Below are 22,454 nucleotides of genomic sequence, written 5' to 3' on the forward strand. Positions count from 1 at the left end.
GGTCAAATGTACACAACCTATACAGATGCATGTAAAACAAGGAAGATGCAACTTTATTAGGAAAATAATTAAGAAAAGTATGAAAACAATGCATGTGATATGAACCGAGAAATGTACAGTACGATGCAGGGGGTGAACCTCCTTCTTTACAAACTTACTTCTTTCTTCCTTCTCCTTTCCTCCCCTCCCCTTCCCTCCCCTCCTTTTTCTGGACAAGTATATTTCTAAGCAATGATTAGGCAGCAGCTATCTCCCTGTTTTCTTTAATTGTTTTTAATTCTTCAGAGGCATAAAAATGATATTGGAGGCTGGAGGTTTGCTTGCTTAAAAACTCAGATTGGCTGAGAACTCAGAACTGCCTGGCACCAAGAAGGCAATTTATAGACATTTGGAATTAGAAAAAGAATCAGTAGTAAGGGATTGGTTTGAGATTATGGAAAGAAGCTGTGATCTTGGGCTGGTGTTTCTCAAGCTACAAGGAGGTACACAGAATCATTTACTTAAATCAAGGATTAGCCTTCAGGAACAGATTGTGAGGTGTGGTCTTAGAAAGCCAAATACTATCATTCAGTAGAGCCAAAAGAGTTTGACAGAGGTTGATGAAACATTCCTTCCATTCTCAACTATCATGAAACATCAGCAAACCAGTCAATCAAGCCTAATTACACAGTCCACAAATATATAATAATAAATCACTTCAGTAAGAACAGGAAAATCTGGAGCATGAAGATTGTAAACACAGATCTGTCACTAAGCAGTCTGGAATCAGATATAGGAGTTATATTTGGAACATTGTCTCCCAGTGGAAATTTGCCACCAGGTGAGCTGTGAACCTGAAGTTTTGATCCTCACCACAAGATGGGGATGTTGGACTCATTTTTGAAAAAGATTGAGGCAAATCTTAAGAAAAAAACTTCCCAGCCCTGAACTCTTTGGGAGCTGTAATGGAGAAGAATTCCCAGAAGAGAAGTCTGTTTCAAGTAATTCGCCTACTCACACAATTTATTTTATTTATCTATTTTGAAGCAACCTTGCCTTCTTTGTTGCTCTCTAAATGATGGCTCCAGGTGAAAAGAGTTTCATGTCTCCTGTAACAGGGAAGATACTATATTGGAAAAGACTGAAAGAAATTTCTTTGATATCGAAGCTTTCATGTTTAAAATTGTGCAGAATACAGGAAAGCCATCATCTTGCAATGCAGAAAATTCTCACTTTCATTTGAAAGGTAACGTCTTACTGAAGTGTGGTGTTTTCAGGCGGAATACGATGCTTTATTCTAATGTTCAAAGAGTTCCGAGTTGTTGTTTTTTTTCCCTCAGGGAATTTCAATTTATTTCAAAATAAAATTTAAAAACAGAGATATATGCATGATAATAAAATGTCTCCTTAACTAAAGTGAAAGAAAATCATGAACTAAACTTAGCATATTAAAGAGAAGCTCAATATCTAATAAAGATTAGATATACAAATTATACAGTTTATGTATTGGGTGTGCATGTGCATGAATGCATGGTTGTATACATACACACATTGGTATGCCCATGCATAGATACTTACACTTGATTGAAATTTCTGTAAAATTTCTATAAATCTGGTTCATACTACTGATGGATAAATATTGCATGATTCCTAAATAAATCATAATTGGCTAAATTCACACAAGATGCCAATCCAGAAATCACAGTTTATGAATCACAATGTCTGTCTGGATTTAACATTTCAAACTAAACAAACCAGACCACCTTATGGAAACCAGTCATTAAAAATAAACAGAAAAATTGGAATCTTTTTTAGAATAATGAGGGATTATATTATTATATTGTGTCTAGTTCAGTGCAGTCAGCCAGATGAACAGACTGGATCTGACATTTTTATCCATCTATTAAATTCTTCCCAAAGATCTGGGATAGGCAGGTTTGGATGTTGGATGGTATTAAAGGTTATCATCACAGAATATCAGCTGTTCTGAGTAAAGCCGCCTTTTACAATTGACTGATGATGATTTTGTCAATGCCAATGGGGTTCAAGTGATGCTCCCGTTGTTCTACCATTGATACTACCTGTGCTTTCCCAAAGATGCTTTTTTTCAAGAGGCAACTGGACTTTCTGGTTTTTCTTTGAAGATGTTTCACTTCTCATCCAAGAAGTAGGGAATGGAAGGATTTATACTCCTTGCAGATGGCTAGCCATTCTTTTACAGAGTCATTGAGGCCACCTGGAGGTTTATTTGTGTTATTAGGTTCACCCGAGTAGGGCAAAAAAAAAAGCACCTTCGGGACAACCATGACCTGGCCGACTGAGAATCTCCATATATACTTTGCTTTCTTTTGCCACCGTTGTTCTATTTCTATTTACAGGTCTTTGTATTTTGTTATGTTCTCCAGTTCTTATTCTTCTCTTCTACTCTAGGTACTGTCACATTCATTATCCAGTCTCCAGGTACTGCCCCACTCACTATCCAGACTTTTTTTTTATTTTTCTTATCAAAGTTGTGGAGTCTGGGATGTTACATGGAAGACAGGCACTTGTCAGTTGGAACTCCAATGTCCCATAGCACTTTAGCTTCTTCATTTTCCATTATTTCATCTATTTTATAGTCCCACCGGTTCTTGCTTACAGGCAAAATGGTATTTCTTACAGAACTTATTATATTACCAGTATTATTATTGGTTCATCAGTCGGATGTTCAAACTGGGTTTGACATTTTTATCCACCTATTGAATCTGTCCCAAGTATACAGTCAGTTCTTGCTTAACGATAATAAAGCATGACATTGTGTGGCTGCTCCAAATTATAACAGCCTTGTGGCACTCCTGATTGTCATTGTTAGGTGAATCTCATGCAATGGCAACAACCTGTGCTCGTACTATCACCATTTGTGACCTCCTGCCAGCTACCCCATTGACTTCGTTTGCCGAAAGCTGGCCATGAAGATTGTAAATAGTGATCACATGGCCATCAGATGCTGCAATGTTATAATTGTGAGCTGATTGCTAAGCCCCAGCATCATGGCCATGTGATCACAATGACAGTGCTGTGACAACCACAACTACTGCACAAGGACCAGTTGTAAGTCTTCTCATTCAGTGCCATCGTAACTTCGAACAACCGCTGAACAATTATTGTTTCGGAGGACTACCTGTATATGCCTTTATTCCCCAAATATATTGATAGAGGAGAAAGATCTCTTTTCATGCAACAAATATGTATAAACTTTCACAACTATTGAAGACCGAAAGCCTCAGGAACTGCCATGTTGCACACATTTGGGATGCAGAAACACTGTCTGAACAGAGGCAGGCCAGGGGTCCTTCTTCCCTCATATCAACATTTCCAACAAGTACACTTAAGTCTCCCATGAAAGGGATTTTTAAGGTTGACAGTGCCAACCATCTCTTTGGCAGAAGTCATATGTCACATGCTAAGTTCCTTGGCTTAGGGAAAAGGTCTCACATTTCTCCCCGCTGCATATTCATGCCAAGAGAAACTGCACCTGTTGAATTTCTGTGACTTGTGCAGTTGGTTAAAGGCATAAAGGCAGTTCTTGGCAAATGTAAAGTCATTTTATATAAGCTATCTATTTGGGAAAAGTCCTGTTTTGAAAGACAGAGTGTAAGTTTGATAAGACAAGGGTAAACTGAGAGTTTATACTTGGGACTCACCTAGTTAAACTATAAGAGGGATGATGAGGGCAGCAGTTTCTGGGAACAACGAATTTGCTTTTAAACTTGAATGCTCACAAAGAGAAATGATGGATATCTTATGGCTAATGGAGAGCTGCTGGAGAAAGATTTATTATTCTCCAAATATCTTTTTACAAGGAATTTATCCTAGTAGGTGGACTCAGTCTGTTCAGACGAAAACTATATACCGACAGTAACCGAGATTTACTTGTCTTTATTTGCCTGGATAAAACACACTTTGATAAAGCAAAGTGGGAAACTCTCTAAAACTGGTTACCCTAGCATTTCAGCTGATGACATCAAAACAGAAAACTTCTCCTACTCGATATAGAGGTTTTTTAAAAAAAAAAATCTATTTTTTAATTTTTTGCACCCCCTTCCTTCTCTGACTTTTCTAATTCTTTTTCTCTTTGGTTTTTATTATTTCATTCTTTGTCAAAATTCAGTAGTTATATAATTGATAAACAGTTATGGCCAATTATTTCAGAGGGTTTTAGTGGGAGCCTTCTAGGTTAGCTCCTGCAGCTGAGTAGTTCACATATTAAACAAAACCATACTTAGTTGAGTAAACCACAATTGTCTGGGTTCACATTTCTTATCAAGTCATAAATCATACTTAGAGGCATCAGGGATGGAGCTGACAAAATCCATTAAGGCAAAAACAAACCAGCCACATGACATACTAATTAATACTCTGTATCAATATGCATAAGATTAGCTTGTGTTGCATGTAATCCTATTACACATACAGTATTAGTATATGGTAACATGAGGGTTCATTTGGAAGCTAGGGATGGTGCAAATATTTGCAAGCCATTTTCTGGAAGGGAAGAGTTAACAGCATGACATTAAAGCAATGTTCTACCACCAGCATTCTGGCTTCCCATAATATGCATGATGTAATGGGGAATGGAAACCTCAGCAAGTTCAAGTAAAATACAGTGACTCTTTCAACATTTTGGTCTGGTTCAACATTATACTAAGGTGGAGCGTGGCTTGCTTGATTTAGGCTTATTGTGGAAGATCAAGCAACAGTGGTTTATTTAATGGTCATAATTATACAAGGAAATGCTTAGAGTGATGTGCACATCCTGCCTCAATGTCAAGAAAGTTCAGATAGAACCATAGCATAGAGCAGGGGTGTCAAACTCACATCGTTACAGCGGCATCATGTGACATATTGGGACTTTTTTCCACTTTGTTAAATCAGGTGAGGGCGGAGCCAGCATGTGACGCATCCGGCCCACAGCTGGTGAGTTTGACACCCCTGGCATAGAGCATTGGATTTACTGCAGTGCAAACTATATTTAGGAGGTATTTAGTCCTTCTAGCTGCAAAAAGACTTGGTCCTGAGAAGACTTAAATTAAATAAATCTTGTGTGCGTGCGCATGTGCACAAACACACAGACATGTTCATGTATGCACCTTCAAAACAGTTTTTACTCCTAGGAAGTGGAACTCATGGTCTTTCTAAGTTAAAGGATTCCTACACACTGACTTTGCTTTATTTAAAGAAATAACACCTAGTTGTTCCACTATTAAATAAAATATTATAAGTCTGCAGGAAAAACTCTCAAATCAGACTTTACACCTGGTGACTATATAATTTTCTTGTCAATAATACAGAAGTAATTTTCCTTTGTCAGCTGCCTTAAGTTATTAAAAGTTGCCTGCCAAAATCTGAATGGCCTCTAGGTGACAGCAAAGAGGGAAAGAAAAGCTTGAGGTTTTGCTGCTATTTAGAGATCATCCAGATATTTCAGCCTTGATCTGGTAGCCTAAGACTTCCCAGTCAATTGTACAGTCTTGGGACTCCTGGAGGTCTGATTTAAATTGGCTTTCATGCCCCCATGTCCTTGTCAGCTAACACATATACACACATCAGTTGTCTTGTGCTCTAAGTCCTCTGCATTGTTGCTCCATGCCTTCAGTCCAATAGATTGTACTAAGGCCTGGAATGACATCCAGAAAAAAAATCAGACACGTTACTCAAGCAGGGGACCCTGTACTATTTCAGACAAATGGATGTCCAGTCTCTTTTTAAAAAATTCTAATGATGGAGCATCCACAACTTCTGAAAGCAAACGGTTCCACTGGTTTATTATTCTAACTGTTAGGAAATTTCTCCTTCATTCTAGGTTGTTTCTCTTGGTTATTTTCCATCCATTGCTTCTTTTCTTGCCTTCTGGTGCTTGGGAAAATAGGTTGCCTCTCTCTTCTTTATGGCATCCCCTCAAATATTGGAACACTGCTATCACATCAATCCTAGTCCTTCTTTTCACTAGACTAGACATACCCAATTCCTGCAACCCTACTTCATACTCCTACTCTGAACGTGAAAGCTAGAATTGTCACAGTTTCAAGGTTTTCCTCTGAAGGAAACCATCCCACCACATAGTAAAGTAATGGGTCAGGAAAGTGTCTGGAATACAATGTTCCTCACTGATTTGTAGTTTTTGAAATGGAGGGAGTTGTTTGTCATTAAATATGGGAGAGAATGGGATTCTGTAGCTGCTACTGTCTGACGCAGGAAGATCCATGAAGGGCTGCTATGCGTCATCTCTTGCAGTCTGTGAGGACTCTCTGTAAAGTCTCTGACATTATCACAGAGAAGTTTGGGTAAGAAAAGCACTGAAGGTTCTCACATGCTGGCACACACAGAGTCACTTCAACAACACTAGACAAAGAACATAGGTGCTAAATTACTAACGTTTATTTTAGAACCTTGGGGGCTCTTGTGGGAGAAGGTATGTATGTGTGACCATAAATGTTATTTTATAAAGGGCACAATTTATAGTTACTTGCGTTCAGAGGGGCTATTTCCCAGCATGCTTAAAAAGCTATGAATGAATTACATTGAGTCCTGATCTGTCACAGAAGGACTATAAAATTTGAGGTCATTCATAATAAAACAAAGAATGTACCTTCTAAATGTCAAAATTGTTGAAAAATTATGGTGGATAATTTCTGGCATGGTTTGCACCTAGCACATTCACAGCCAACTCTATATTCACATCAGAGCAAGTATGCATGTCACTCAGTTGAACTAGCAAAAATACAGATTGTTTATTAAACATCAACAGATATATAAAAAGGTTAACCTGCAAAAATAAAAAAAGGCAGGCAGAAGCAAATAAGTGCGAACAATAGGCAAGATAAAAAAGGAAGAGTTTAATAAGAATAATCCATGGCAAGGATGTCAAACTCAAGGTCCATGGGCCAAATTCGGCCTGCAGGGTGCTTAGATCTGGCCCATGAGGCCACCCTGGGAATAGTAAAGGACCAGCCCACAGTGCCTCTGCCAGCAAAAACAAAGCTCAAGAGGACCATGTGGGTTGACCCTTTTTACTGGCTGAGGGCTGCAGGAGGCTGTCACAGCTGAAAATGTTGACTGGGGGGGCTCGTGGGGGCCCCCGAGCTCTGTTTTCACTGGCAGAGTGCTAGCAAAACAAACTACTAGCAAAAGTGTATCCCCCAGCCCTGCCTAGCCCACCACAGGTGCTCCCAACATGTGTTGTTGAGCTGGCCATGCTCACCATGGCCACTCCCATCTGGACATGCCCCCCCCCCAGCTCCCCCAAGGTTAAATGCAACCCTGATGCAGCCCACAATGAAATCGAGTTTGACACCCCTGATCTATGGTATCAATATAAACTGCTTCAACTCCTTCCCTCAAAAGACACTATAGAGCACTGCACACAAAACAACTAGACACAAGGACAGGTTTTTCCCAAACACCATCACTCTGCTAAGCAAATAATTCCCTCAACACTGTCCAACTATTTACAAAGTCTGCACTACTATTACTATTAACCAGAGGTGGGATTCTACCAGTTCACACCTATTCACTAGAACTGGTTTTTAATGTTCTAAGCAGTTCAGAGAACCAGTTGTTAGAAGAAATTACTGGCCTAATCCTGTAAGAAAGGCAGAAAGGAAACATTCTGGTGTTGCTTACAGAAACTGCCTCACCGTTAACCCTTATTACGTTTTTGGCAGGACTAGACTTCCCGTCTCAGGAACTTCTCTGGAGTTTTTTTCCCCTCCTTTGCTGGTACTTTGCTTGTGTGGCGTGACCATTTAAAGTTTCAATGACAGTGAAAAAAGTGACTTATGACCATTTTTCACACATATGACTGTTGCAGCATCCCCACAGTCATGAGAGGCCAGACGAGGAGATACGTGCCTCGATGTGAGTGATATTGAGTTGGCCACATCCAGCCAATAACATGACCACCAAGCCATGTCCACCCAGTCACATGACCACCAAGCCACACCCACCACCTAAGCCATGCCCACAGAACCGGTTGTTAAAAAATTTGAATCCCACCCCTGCTATTAATCTTCTCATCATTCCTTATCACCCATCCCGTCCCACTTTTAACTGTATGACTGTAACTTTGTTGCTTGTATCCTTACGATTTATATTGACTGTTTCCTAGTATGATTTGATTGCTTATTTATACTCTATGACTATCATTAAGTGTTGTACCTTATGATTCTTGACTCTTGATAAATGTACCTTTTGTATCTTTTATTTTATGTACACTGAGAGCATTTGCACCAAGTCTAATCACACTTGGCCAATAAAGAATTCTATTCGGTTCTGTTCTGTTCTATAAACCAGAGCCACTGAAATGGATAATGCAGTGGGTATTTTAGTATTTATTTGATTTGTCAATCGCTTACAAGATACAGGTATAAGAATAAATATAATTTTGAATACATGAGATAGATACTTATAAGAAAAATAAAAAACAATAGGACAGGGACGGTAGGCATGATTGGTGTGCTTATGCACACCCCAAAGGGAATGGCCTTGGTTATTCCTTTTATGTAATTACTTAATCATTTTATGTACATTACAGTAGCAGAATAGAGATGGAAAGTAGGATATCAGATGATTCCTTTTTTATTATGCACCATTAAAAAAACAATTAAGCTGATGAGGATGATATGCCAATGATATATGCCAATTATGTCAGAAACTTTTTTTAAAAAGAAGAGAAAATGACTTCTTTCTTTCTCTTTACTGGTCTTTTTCTTTATATGTGTTACGGTATCTTCTTTTTTATCTAATAAATCATTCTAAATTGAAATTACTATAAATGTATACAAAAATGCCAAGGAAGCTTAGTAAGCTGTATGGGACAGACTACAGTGCTCTGCACTGGTTTTAATGAGACATACATTTATGATAAAATATGCAAACGAAGGTTTGTTTCAATTACATTCATTGGATTAAAAGTCAGTTTGATATCTTATGTTACCAGCCGGCCAACCAAAACTGCCAAAAGAGCTAATGCAGTCCTAGGTAATATTAACAGAGGGATACTTTCAAGATTGTATGAAGTGATAGTACTGCTTTACTGTATACTGCACTGGTCAGATTACACTTGGAATACTTTTGAATACTCAAAAGATGTTGAAAGCCTAGAAAGGCTGCAGAGAAGAGCAACAATGATGATTAGGGGACTGGAGGCTAAACCATATGATGAATGACTGAAGAATTATGTATGTCTACTTCAATGAAAAGAAGGAATTTTTTCCAGTATCTGAGGGGCTATCACAGAGTAGAAGAGGCTGATCCAAAGCACCTGAGGGCAGTACAAGACGTAATGGGTAGATGTTCAAAGAGAGATCCAACCTAGAACTAAGGAGAATTTTTCTGACAATGGGAACAATTAATCAGTGGAAGGCTCACCTCTGGAAGATGTGGGTGCTTCTCCACTTGAAGGTTTTCAAGAAGAGACTGGGCATTGACCAGAATGGTATAGGGTCTCCTACTTGAGTAGGGAACTGGACTAGAAGACCTTCAAGTTCCCTTCCAAATCTATTATTCTATCTTCTACATTTATATTTTTAGCATACTCATGTGCAACAATATTTCAGCAGCTGTCTTCAGAAAGCTCTGGCCCTTCAATTTGATGAGATGCAGTTGTCACTAGAGCAGAGTAATGGCAGGAGCAGTTGGCTTCTCCCAAGTAGCTTGGCATGGGATCCAAGAGATGCCCACTTTGATTTTATTTTCAGTGTTGCAAATGATGGTAAATGGAGCCAGAGCCAGGAGTTATTGCCCATCCTCTCCTAAAGTCCCCTCTTCTTGGACTATATGTTGGCTCAAGGGTCTCACACAAAAGAAGTCCCACAAATGCTCTTCAAGTCACCCATCACTCTCAAACTGGGAGATGTTGCAGACAACTAAAGGCTCTGACTGCTCTACTGTGTCACCAGAGATTTTGCAGTTTTGGGAGATATAAAGTCCAGTAAAAAGGTTAAAACCTCTTTTTTTGCTTTTCCAAGTTCTTTTGTAGATGACAAAAACCCATCTTTCATATTGACACGGAAATATTTTATGGTACATAGACCTTCTGATTGTTAACAATTCTAGACCAACTCTGCAACTTCCAAACAACCACCTTACTGCCTTAAGTCCACCAATGAAATATTGAAAGCCTGATACAGTCACATGGGTCAGCTGTTCAGTTTCTATTGTCAAAACAGATGGAGATTGTTTATTGATGTCTCCTGTGTCTTCTTAAAGTCACGCCTCATCCACTCGGAGCTTCTGGCATGCTAAGGTCTCACTTACAGAGCAGAGAGACCTGCCTGGGACGTATTGCAAGATTCTACATGCTGGAATGCAAGCCAGAGTTTCTGGCACAGAAGCGGCATTCATTCTGCTCTCCAACCAAATTTTTCCAAGGGTTATGGTGATGATGATGGAGGAATCCATGCCCTTTTAGTCCACCCTTTCCTAATTTGGTTGTGGTTTCTTAGGAGTGACATTCACAAATGATCTGAAGGGCACCAGCTTAAGGAAGACTTCCTGCTGTTGTTTCTCAAAGATGAGTCAGCCTTCAGGTGATAATTTCCAAAGCTGCTGGTAAGAACAGGAATGCGCCTAATGGCTAATTGTCGCCTCTGAGAAATTTCTCACCATCTATTGCGATGCAATGCTGAAGTTAGTTTCCACTTTCTTATGCGCCTGGACAGTCACACATTGTACTAATTGTCACCTGTCTGTGATTAGTTTGCTTTGTGCAAAAATGAACTTTTAAAATTAGAAATATAATCTGCCTTCTGGAGTAAGGGGATAGTGTGATATGGTTGGTTAATTATTGGTTTAATTTTGAAATTTTGTAGAAATAAAAAACTGGGAAATAACCCAATATTGCTTTCATAATTGTGACTTTCTAGAGGCAGAGGTCAGAACTTACACATTGGCATAAACTTGATAAAATATTTTCTATTTACTATTCGTGGATTTTCTGAACCTTAGGCATGCCATTTAAATTATGAGTAAATGAATCACTCCCTAACAAAAACCTCAATGCCAACTACTATTAAATGGATTTTGAAACAGACCCTGAGAAAGGTAGTCTCCATATTAGAGATCCAGAGATAGAACGGGGTGAACATAAAGCTAGGCTGTGGTTGCACTTGTGACCTACTGACCAAATTAAGCTAAAATTTACTACAACCACAGAATAAAGCATGTGGCATAGGTACAACCGATGCTAGTAAATTTGTATCTCTGTCTGCTTCTCTTACAATATCTGTTGCCTATTGGGTGATGACTCTAGCTTAGGGCTTTCAAACTCAAGGTCTGGGAGCAGAGACACCCCAAGGGGTGCTTAGATCTGGCCCATGGGGCCACTCTAGAAACAGCAAAGGACTGGCCTGCAATGCCTCTGCCAGCAAAAACAGAGCTCGGGAGAGCCGCATGCAGCCTTCCCAGGCCCTTTTTCAGCCACGATGACCTCCTGCTGCCCTCTGCCAGTGAAAATGGAGCTCAGGGTGGGGGTGGGGGCTGAAAATAGAGCTCGGGAGCCCGTTTTTGCTGGCAGAGCAATCTGGTCACCACAGACACCTCTGACATGAGTGACATCAAGCTAGCCACGCCCATCCAGCCCCAAGGTCAAACACAACCCTGATGCGGCCTCAATGAAATCGAGTTTGACACCCCTGCTGTAGCATATAGAGGAAAGTGGATTAAAATGTAAAAGGAATAAACAGTGAAGCGCATGAATGAACTAATAAAATGAGAGACCAAATTGGTAGGTTGTGTGCCTGTAAAACTGTGAGAAAGGGGAAGAACGAAGACCCCTAGACAAGAAGAATTCATTACTTCAGGTATAGCCTGTTCCATTGGTTTGAAAGCTTGTGAAGACAGAAAGTTCTTTTGATGTTCAGCCCAAACTGCTTTCCTTATACTTTTGGCCCAGTGATCTGGACCTGATCTCAGCATAAGCATAATAAAGCACAAGACTGCTACTGTGTGAAAACTTTTCAAACATTTGAAGACTGTTGTCATGTCTCCCTTCAATCATCTTTTTTGCAGTTAAATGTATCCAGGAATTAACCATTCCTCGCAGACTTTGGTTTCCAGGCCTCTCATTATCTTGGCAGCCATCCTCTGAACATACTCCAGTCTGTCACTATTCTTTTCCAACTTAGTCATAGTATATTCCAAATGGGCTCTATACCAGGACAGAGTGGAAGAATAAATAATGTCTTGTAATCTGGATGCTCCAGTTCTGTTAATACATCCTAAAATGTCATTTGTGCTATTAGGAGTTTCTTTACAGTGATGGCTCATATTTAACTTGGATCCAGCAAGAACATTCAACCCTTCCTTGTGTTCTATTGAGCCGCAGTGGCGCAGTAGTTAGAATGCAGTACTGCAGGCTACTTCTGCTGACTGCCGGTTGACTACAATTTGGCAGTTCGAATCTCACCAGGCTCAAGGTTGACTCATCCTTCCATCCTTCCAGGGTCGGTAAAAAAAGGACCCAGATGGAAAGTTGTACAACAAAATTTTGTGTTGTTAAATTCCATCCTATTCATCTAAAGCATCTCGATTCCATCCTCCCAGTTTTGTACTCTCTGCAAACTCTAAAGCATCTGTTTTGACGCCATCCAAGTAATTGATAATAATGTTGAACAGCCCAGGGTTTATGGCATTCCATACCATACTTCCCTTCAAACTGAAGAGGAACCATTAATGAGCACTCTTTGGGTATAGTCATTCAGCCAACTATGAGCTCATCTAACAGTAGTTTTATTTAGCTCACACTTAGCATTTTATGAGGGGGAATTATTATAAGGCACCCAGTCAAATGCTTTACTCAAATCCAGATAGTCTATCACATCCAAAGGAAATAAACAGAGTTTGGCACAACTGGTTTGTGGTAAATGAGGACTAGCTTCTGTTAATAATAGCATGCTGCTTTATAATGTGCTCGGAGATCTTACCCAGTATTTATATATCTAGTACAAGCAGGTGTATAGTTTCCTGGATTGTCCTCATTCTCTTTTTTGAATATGAGGACAACATTTTTAAATAGATTGTTTTCTTTTTCTTTTTTCTTTTCTGTACTTTCTGTTCTTTTTTTCTATCTTCTCTTCTTCGTTTTGATTTTAGTTTGTGTTATCTTTTACTGATGTAAAAATCTTTAATAAAAATATTGCAAAAAATAATTTTGTTTGGATATTGGTCATTGAAAGTCTTGTTTACATTGATAAATCTTGAAAGTATCTTTTACCTATGTAATTTTTCATGTCATGCCAATGGAAGAATGAACAGCATTATCCTGTGTTAATCAGTGATATTTTAAACAACATAGAAATTTTATTGAAGCAAAATAAATACTACTGGTAGTCCGCAACTTACAACAGTAGTGACCATTCAAAGTTACAATGGCACTGAGAAAATATGATTTGTGACCTTGCAGTTACATTTGCAGCATCCCTATGCTCATGTGTTCAAAATTCAGATGCTTGGCAACTAGTTCATCCATAAAAGACATAGAATAACATAGTTGGAAGGGACCTTGGAGTAGTTCAACTAGTTCAATCTCCTGCTCCAGCAGGCGAGTCTATTCCAAATATTAGCCTCTACCTAGGATCGAACTCACAGCCTCCTGATTGTGAGGAGAGAGGTCCACCTCTAGGCCTTATATGACCACTACAGTGTCCTGGGGTCATGCGATCACTTTTTGCAAACTTCTGAGAAGCAAGGTCAATGGGGAAGCCAGAGTCACTTAACAACCAGGACACTAACTTATCAACTGCAGTGATTCACTTAACAATTGTGGCAAGAAATGTTGTAAAATGGAGCAAAACTCATTTAACAAATTCTCATTTAACAACATAAATTTTGGGCTTAATTGTGGTTATAAATTGAGGATTACTTGTATTTTCTATTGAGCTGCCTATCGAGTTCAGTTCTTCTTGTTGTGAGCTGTGTCTTTCATGCAGAATCATTGCTTTTTCGTTGCCTCCCATCAACCAATCAGCAGAAGGAGCAGATCTCTTCCCTCCCTGCCAAAGCTTTCACATCTGGTTTTCATACAGCTTAGCCACCCATGGTGTCTTCAGCCAACCCCATGGCCTAACCAGGCTGCCAGTTTATTATGTTTATTACATTTTTCTGACTGCCTTTTAAAGAAGATGAAAGTTCCTAAAACTTCATGTGTATTTGGAATTGGTTTAATGATTTTTTTTAATGTAGAAGAAGTAGATGGGGGACAGAAAATGGGAGTCCAGCTAAGAAGTGCATTGTTTGGAGGAAGTCCATCTCCCTGTTGGAGATCAGGTGATTATTTTAATAAAAGGCCCCAAATAACAAACCCAGTTTACTAATGACTAATAATACTTCTAACTATCCCAAGTCTAATTTCAACTTGTTTTTCTTTATTCAGCCTATCAAACTTAAGCATTGTAGAAAGATGCTAATTGCTCGTTGGAGTTTGAAGTCAAAGTACAGTAGAACAGTTACCTTACTCCAAAAATTTGTTATGATCTCTCTGAAATGTTTTATGAACAGCATACAAAGAAAATGGAAACCCATGGAACACCACAGGTCAATCCCCTGGGTAGAGGAAAGTGGTACGTTGGCACCACCTTCTGGATCTGCCTCCAAGGAAGGACTGAAGCAATTGCAGAACAATTCCTCTAGAATCCAATTCTGCCAGATAATTCAGAAGACGATTGTGCAGTAGCCAATAATATTGAATGATGCCATGAAACCCAGTAGTAGTATGACTATACTGTCCCCTTCACAGACCATCTACAAAAGCAAGCAAAGCCCAATAGAAATGAGTTTGGATAATCAAAAGCATCCAGTTGCATCTGAATTTGTGAGTCCATCACATTCTTGACAACTTATCTGAATGTTTCAGACTTGCTAAGTATTAGAAAGATCTCTTGAATTAACGGAAGGTTTGTTCAACAGAGAACACGCCTCCTTTAGACCAGGGGTGTGATTCAAATTTTTTAACAACTGGTTCTGTGGGCGTGGCTTGGTGGGTGTGGCTTGGTGGTCATGTGATTGGGTGGACATGGCTTGATGGTCATGTTATTGGCTGGGCATGGCCAACTCAATATCACTCGCATCGAGGCACGCATCTCCTCACCTGGCCTCTCATGACTGTGGGGATGCTGCAACAGTCATAAGTGTGAAAAATGGTCATAAGTCCCTTTTTTCAATGTCATTGTAACTTTGAATGGTCACTCCACACAAGCAAAGTACCAGCAAAGGAGGGGGAAAAAACTCCAGAGAAGTTCCTGAGACGGGAAGTCTAGTCCTGCCAAGAATGTAATAAGGGTTAATGGAGAGGCAGTTTCTGTAAGCAACACCAGAATGTTTCCTTCCTGCCTTCCTTACAGGATTAGGCCAGTAATTTCTTCTAACAACTGGTTCTCTGAACTGCTTAGAATGTTAACAACCTGTTCTAGCGAATAGGTGAATTCCACCCCTGATTTAGACAGTGGGAACACATCCTCCCTCACCCACCTTCCTTAATGCAGAACTAAAAGCAATATATTGTAATGCTTATTTCTCCACATAGTTATATGCATAACATTGTGAAGATGAAAAGATAAAATTCATAGAAAGGATAGATATTAACATTACATTCCTATGAAGTGTCCAATACTGGAGTCCTGGTGAAGAATGCAAGTTTCACAATGAGCCACTAGCTATTCTGTAACCCTCCCTATCACCTGATAATGAAGCTATCATTCAACATAAAAAAAACCCCACCAGTTTATTTTGCACAGGTGCAATGGTGATTAAATACTCTTTACTGCTCTCAATGCTGTGGATCAGGTCTTCAAACGGTCTTTAGTTTCTGCTTCATTTCATCCTTTTCCAATGGGTAAAATTTGTGCTCCAGCTGTCCTTTCAGCTTCATCACTTTTAGCTTGCAACTTAGTCAAGGCACTGAATAAGCTTGGTGAGAAATAAGAGATAAGAACTATAGTGTCAACCTCCCTGGCTGTCTCTATATTCCAAAGATAGCCTGGACTATATCAATATTACTGATAAATCAGAGGGAAAAGTCCTTGAATGTATTCAGAAAAAAATTAGATCCAGCTATTAGATCCCTCAGTCAGATTATTTTAATTGTGCCACCATCTCAGCAAAAGTATAAATTGCTCTAAAACTGGCCAGGGTGTGATCTATCCATGACAAGGTGGGGTCACAGAGAATTTTCCACCTTCTAATCTTAGAACTACTTGGTTCTAAGAGGATACCAAATTAGATGTTTGCCTTCCCACATGTGTGGATCAAACAGCTTATTCAGATGTTCCTTCTTTGTTTATGGAGGCTGAGGCATGACAATTTAAGTGGATACAAGGCTGTTTGCAAAAGTCATGCTCAAGGAGAGCTCACCTATGATTCATTATCAAAGGAAGGCAAAGTATCAACTAGGGCCTACAATTTTAGGTTCCAACCAATGTTCTTTGATGTTATTAGTGACTTGGATTAAATGATGGTTGGAATTCTTTTCAAACAGACAAATACAATTATACTCTTAGAATTATTGACATTTATCAGGTAAGTAAAAAAAAACTGTCTCAAAGCGAAGATATAGCTTCTCATCCTGTTTTAGTAGTAAACCAAATATACATATATATATGCAACTTTGTGCTATTGAATAGATTTAACATGTGGAAGGATAAGGGGAAAAGCCTTCTCCCCCAAACTATCAATCCAAATGTTTCTATTTTCATCACATCATTTCTTCTCTGTGCACTCACTCTAGTCGATGGCTGCCCAAAAGATTGAAGCTGGCAAGGTCTTTTGGGTCATCCTGGGCAGAGTTAGGGAAACTTGGTTCTTTTATCACTTATGGACTTCAACTCCCAGAATTCCTGAGTGAGCCATAAAAGGTTCCCCATCCTTGGCCTACTGGTTTTTCAATTGTGGGGGGAATCAATTTTTGACTTGAATGGGACTGTTTAATATACAAATGAAGAATGTCCTTCATTTGTATATTAAACAGTCCCATTCAAGTCAAAAATTGATTTCCCCCACAACTGTAAAACCAGTAGGCCAAGGATGGGGAACCTTTATGGCTCACTCAGGAATTCTGGGAGTTGAAGTCCATAAGTGATAAAAGAGCCAAGTTTCCCTACCCTGATCCTAGGGAAAGCGATAACAGAATGTAGCCAGGGAAAAAAGGGCATGGTGGATTCAATTGTGCATCCCAACAATCTCAGCTGGGTTTTCTTTTTTATTAAAACCCTAATATATGTAGAAGGCAGGACAAAGAAGAATGTTGTCTTGGATAGGAAAGCAAAGGATCAATGAAAAAAAAAGGAAAGCTTTAAAGAAGGGGAAGAACTGAAACCTTATCTTGCAGTGCAACCGTATTTCCAGGAAACTCTCTCTTGATTTACTTTAAATAGCTCAATAGCATTAAAGCATTTTTTTTATTAGCATTAGTATTATTTTCTCCGTGTGTGCTGCTTCAAAGAACAATGTTGTGGACTCATAAAAATGCAAAGGACAAATCGGGGGCCCTCAGCCCCGTAGATATGCTGTGCCCACTGTGCAGCGAGACACATATAATCTGTAAAATGTCAGCTTCAAAGTTCTGCAGAGATTGGTGTTACCCCTGACCTTTGACCTAACGACTCTAGCTGGGCCTTCATGCTCTTTTGCCCAGCTGTTTTAAATAAACGTGCCCCGTTTTTAAAAGTGCTTGTTCTCCAGCGTTTGACACAAATAGCAGTAATAATATTAACTCTTATTGGAGACAGCAGGGGTGGGGGCAACCGCCACTTTTCAGGAATCCTTTACCAAAAGCCAATCAAAGCCTTGCCTCATGGAGTGAGTGGCGGGGTTAATAAATATGTCATTGTGCTAGAAAATATTTGAACAGGACTAAAAGAAAAGAGCAAGATACACAATAAAAGGAAAACATATTACTGAGGCTTCCTATCAAAATACACAAGGGAAGTGCTTCAATTTGACCGTTTTCTTCATAAAGAAGCACGGCAGGCCAAGACAAACAAAGCAGAAGATTCTGGTTTGGCCCACTGCTGGATACTGGAGTCTCTTGACTTCGATGAAGTAAAGCTAAGAGGCCTAACCAGGTTTTCTACAACAGACCTGTTAAGTCAAGCCAGCAGATACATTAGCCCAATCCTGGTCTTGGTTGAAATTGTCTATCTGCCTTGTTTCTCCATTATCTATGCCTGTCTTCCTCCAAACGGCTCTGCGTGATCTATAATGAAAGAAAAGAAAAGGCTTTGGAGAGAAGCACGTGCCCAAGACGGTCCCAGATTATCTTTGTTGTGAAATGAAGTGCAGTAGCCATTTTGAGTGGCTACTGGAGAGTGAGAATCAGGCTAAGCTAAGGCTCAACATTCAGGGTCCAGTGCAACATGAAGAAAATGCACAAGGGGAACAAGATAGAACTGCACAGAGAAAGTAAGTGGAAAGAGTTCTTGGAAGACCACTGGCCCTGGGCAGGCTCAGGGAAAGATCGAGTTGCCATCCTTTTCCATTTCCTGAATAAAACTGTTTTTGGTGGTTAAATCTTTCTATTTTGTGTATAAGAGCAACTATAGGGTAGTGGTGAAGGCACCAGGCTAGAAACCAGGTGAGCTTTCGCTAAAAAGAAGACGGCAGTGGCAAACCATTTCTGAAACATTGCCGGGAAAACTGCAGGCACTTCTTTAGACAGTGTCCATATATATTTGTGCCTTCAGATCAATTTTATATCACTGTCTACCACACCTGAAGGCACAAGCTTAAACAAAGGGATACAAAACAAAGTCTGCCTCCAGTAACCCTTGCTGTCTAGGGACAGACAGGGTCAGCCTGACTTTAACCAGAACCTCTATAAAACTGATGGATGAAGAAGTTACATGGCACACAACCCAAGGAATTTCTGGAGAAAGCTGAAGGCTCCCATGTACACATTTAAAAGATTTTTAATTTTTGACCATTGATGAGAATTCTGGAAATTGAAATACTCACAGAAATATACTCAGGCTGAGGAAGGCTGAAGCAGAACGTTATATCTTTATGATTCCCTAAAGCAGGTTTGACTAGGAATAACATACTATTTGCATATAAATTAAGATTGCCTAAGTTTTGAGTGGGCGATTGTTCAATGGCTAGGAACACCTTTTCAAAATTAAGTCTGAGGGGAGAAAGTTAGAGTGGGTGGAATTGCAGGACAGTGACATCATAGCAAATGGGTGTATAGATTAAGCTTATTTAAACAGTTGCATACATTTCCTTTGTTTTTGTTTTGGAAATCAACTGAAAAATCAGACTTTTGCTACTTGCTCTTTACACAGTATAATTTACATGGTATAATTTTCATTATCTCTTGGTCAGAAAAAAATAGGTCACTGCTAACAACCTGAGGGCAGTGAGTTGTGCCCCCCAGGTCTAAGATGTCCATCAGTACAAAGCTATATCAGTACTGGAATGGATACATCTCAAACGGAGGCTCTCAGGGAATAAATATAAAAATGTTCTTCCTGGATTAAGTGGGAGGTTTATCCCAGCATTCAGTTCCCACAATGATCAAGTAGATGTCACTGGGACTTGAAGATTGTAACAATTTCCCATTCATGTTCCCCACCAGCCAGTCTATAGAGAGTGCTTCCAGATGAGGCTTTTATTATGGAAGCAGCATGCCAAAGAAAGTTGCTGGGAACCATATGACACTGTCTCCCATACTTTATGCAAACTTCTCATCATATCATTTACTTTTTCTGTTATTGAAACTTGTCTGTGAGGGAGGAAAAAATGGGGTCTCTGAACTACAAATTTTGTTGTGAGACAGACGCAGAGACTTACTACTTCTGATCCTGAAAAAAGGTATATATCATAAATAAAATGACATTTTATGGATTGTTTTAATCCCCCCTTGAAAAAAGTACAAATATAAATGTAATTGTTGTAGAGCACATGACAAAGGAGATATAATAGGCTACTAATGCAGCTTCACAGCTGGTTTCCCACTATTCTTCTGCAGAGGTCAGCATTGTCCATAGCATTTTCCTAGTTGATTCATGAAATTGCAAAGCCTATAAGTATCTTTTGATGTAATAGAAAAGAAGACATTTCAGCAGAGGATACTCCTTTCACTCACAGATCCTGAAAACATAATTATTTTGACAGAAACCACCTATTATTTGTGTTTTCCTGGTATGTTCTGTCCTCCTAAACTTATCCAACTGTATATTTATTGCAATGCCATAACCAGATAAAACCTTATATTATGTTCTGAATTATTAGATATTATCCTGCATATTTTATGGGTATTCATTCCATTTGAACTTTCTTTGGAAACTAGTTCATAAAAGAAGAGATTCTGGAGTGAGATGTTTGTGGCTAGATGTGGTCTTCTTATGCTGATTTTCTTACAAAATAGCCAGGGTGAGGGCAAGAATGTCCTCTTTTCATTCTGTGATCATTCCTTAGCTGATAGCAACTCTGACTTCTCTTCCTATCATTAAATCCTAAGGGAAGACAGGAGAGAAAAATGACTCTCATGGTACTTTCTTCTTAGTGCTACTCATACTTAAGTGTTGAGAATTTCTCCTTCTCAGTTCAGAGAAATCATGTATCCAATATGTGCCCAGAAATTAAACAGAAACTGTTGAAAGGCCACCTGGGTTTTTCAAACATCACAACTAATATCTATATTGAGCTTGATCAATTTCCTCTTGTACGCATATTGTAAGATGACCTTGTTGTAAGAATTTCCGTTGCTATAGATTTTAAGATAAAGCAGCACAGCTAAATCAATGGAAATGGTGTGTTAGCAAACATTTTAAAAAAGAGTCCATTGACCAAGTCAAAAGGTTTGACTGGACTCCAAACAGGTCCAGTTCACACTTTGGTTCCAATCAACTGTGCCATGGAAACTGCTAAGTGTGGGATTAACTCACCTTTACTCCAAAGATTGAGCCTAAATTCTAAAAGGTTCCAGAGTAATGTCTGGAATACTCTACCTGACTTTGTGGTTTCTTCCCCAAACCCCAAAAACTTTAACCTTAAACGTTCTACTATTTCCTAAGAGGTCTGTAGGGGGCATGCATAAGCGCACCAATGTGCCTACCATCCCTGTCCTATTATTTATTTTTATTTCTCGTATATGTATCCATTTCTTGTATTTATAACTATGTTTATCCTTATACCTATTTCTTGTAAGCGATTGACAAATCAGATCAAATAAAAATAAAGTCAAAAATAAGAAAACATCTCTTTTTATATACTCTGTCTCTAGGGTTGATTCAGCTTTCACAGACACATATTGTCACAAAGAAGTGCAAAGTGAAGAGAAACAAGTTGCTCTCTGCAGTAGATGGCAGCACCTATCCAGCTCTGTCCAAACTTAAAGGGATGGTCACCAAAAAAAAATCCAAGATTAGAAATTAGACTAAGGAAGCCTGGTTGGAGAATTCTAGGAATTGGTCCATGTGTCCTAAAGTTGCCAAGGTTGAGAAACACTGGACGAGGGAGTTGACAACTCATCCCGAAAGAAGGCAATGAGCAAACCACTTCTGTATTTTTGCCAAAGTAAATGATATGCTTGTGCATATAGTCACTGAGAAAGTGTTTATATTTTATAATCTATCACCATTCAAGTCTTAAGTTTGTATTCTGTTAAGATGTGTGTTTACACGAAAGCTCAGGTTCCCACTATAAAACAGTGCCACTTCAGTACACCCTGTTGGATGTCACTGTCAGCAGGAATGTTGCAGTCTATCTCTAGCCGCTCAATGTGTCCCACAGCAAGGCTATATCAGGCAATTAAAAGAGCAAGAGTTTTCTGTGCTCAGCCATCTGACGCAGCCGGCCCATAAGTGGCATCAGCAGTTGCTCTAGTGGGACCCTGTCAGCTGTCTGGATGAAGAAGCCAGACCCATTTATGAAGCTGGTTCCAAATTCTGCAGTTGTTCGTATTAAGAGCCTACCAAAAAAAATCTGTTGAATCAAAACAAAGGTCTTTCAGGGCTAAGCAACTTTCCTCTTCCTCCCCAATATTAACACCCACTTGTTGCTTCCTGGATTCTTTTGTCCAATCTGCATCACTTTCCTGACAGACATTCCTGCATCTTCTCACACATATGCTGCCCCTTTTCCTCTCATGCATCAAATCACAGAGCAGGCACAGCATTGCCATTGGCAGAGATTCTTAGAGCCTGCCTGCATCCTGGGAGAAGGCCTCTTGTGCTAGCCCTCCAGCACTATTCGTACCTGCAAGTAAGAGTGTCCCTGTGCATGGGAAATTTTGGAAAATATGTAGTTGTAAGAGCCAACTAATCCATGTACTCGGGAACATTCACAGTTTCTGACAATCCTTCATGGCAGACCTCTATGCAATGGAATTCAGTAATGGGGCCAGGTATGTTAAATATGTTTTAAAACTTACATACAGGTCATCCTTGACTTACGATCACAAATGAGTTCAAAGTTCTGTTGCTAAGTGAGACATTTGTTAAGTG

At 39.4% G+C, this 22,454-nt stretch overlaps 1 long non-coding RNA gene across 1 annotated transcript in view; it reads left to right on the forward strand.

The window, feature by feature from the left end:
* The first annotated feature begins 1,172 nt into the window (after positions 1–1,172).
* The window catches only part of LOC148128285 (uncharacterized), a 60,691-nt gene continuing 39,409 nt past the window's right edge, over positions 1,173–22,454 (forward strand). Inside the window, exon 1 of the long non-coding RNA XR_015741194.1 lies at positions 1,173–1,225. This is a non-coding gene — a long non-coding RNA (uncharacterized LOC148128285). The remainder of the gene's footprint in view (positions 1,226–22,454) is intronic.

The sequence above is a fragment of the Pseudonaja textilis genome, chromosome 1 (genome assembly GCF_049901715.1).
Source record: "Pseudonaja textilis isolate UNSWEBS1 chromosome 1, rPseTex1.2, whole genome shotgun sequence".
NCBI classification, from domain to species: Eukaryota; Metazoa; Chordata; class Lepidosauria; order Squamata; family Elapidae; genus Pseudonaja; species Pseudonaja textilis.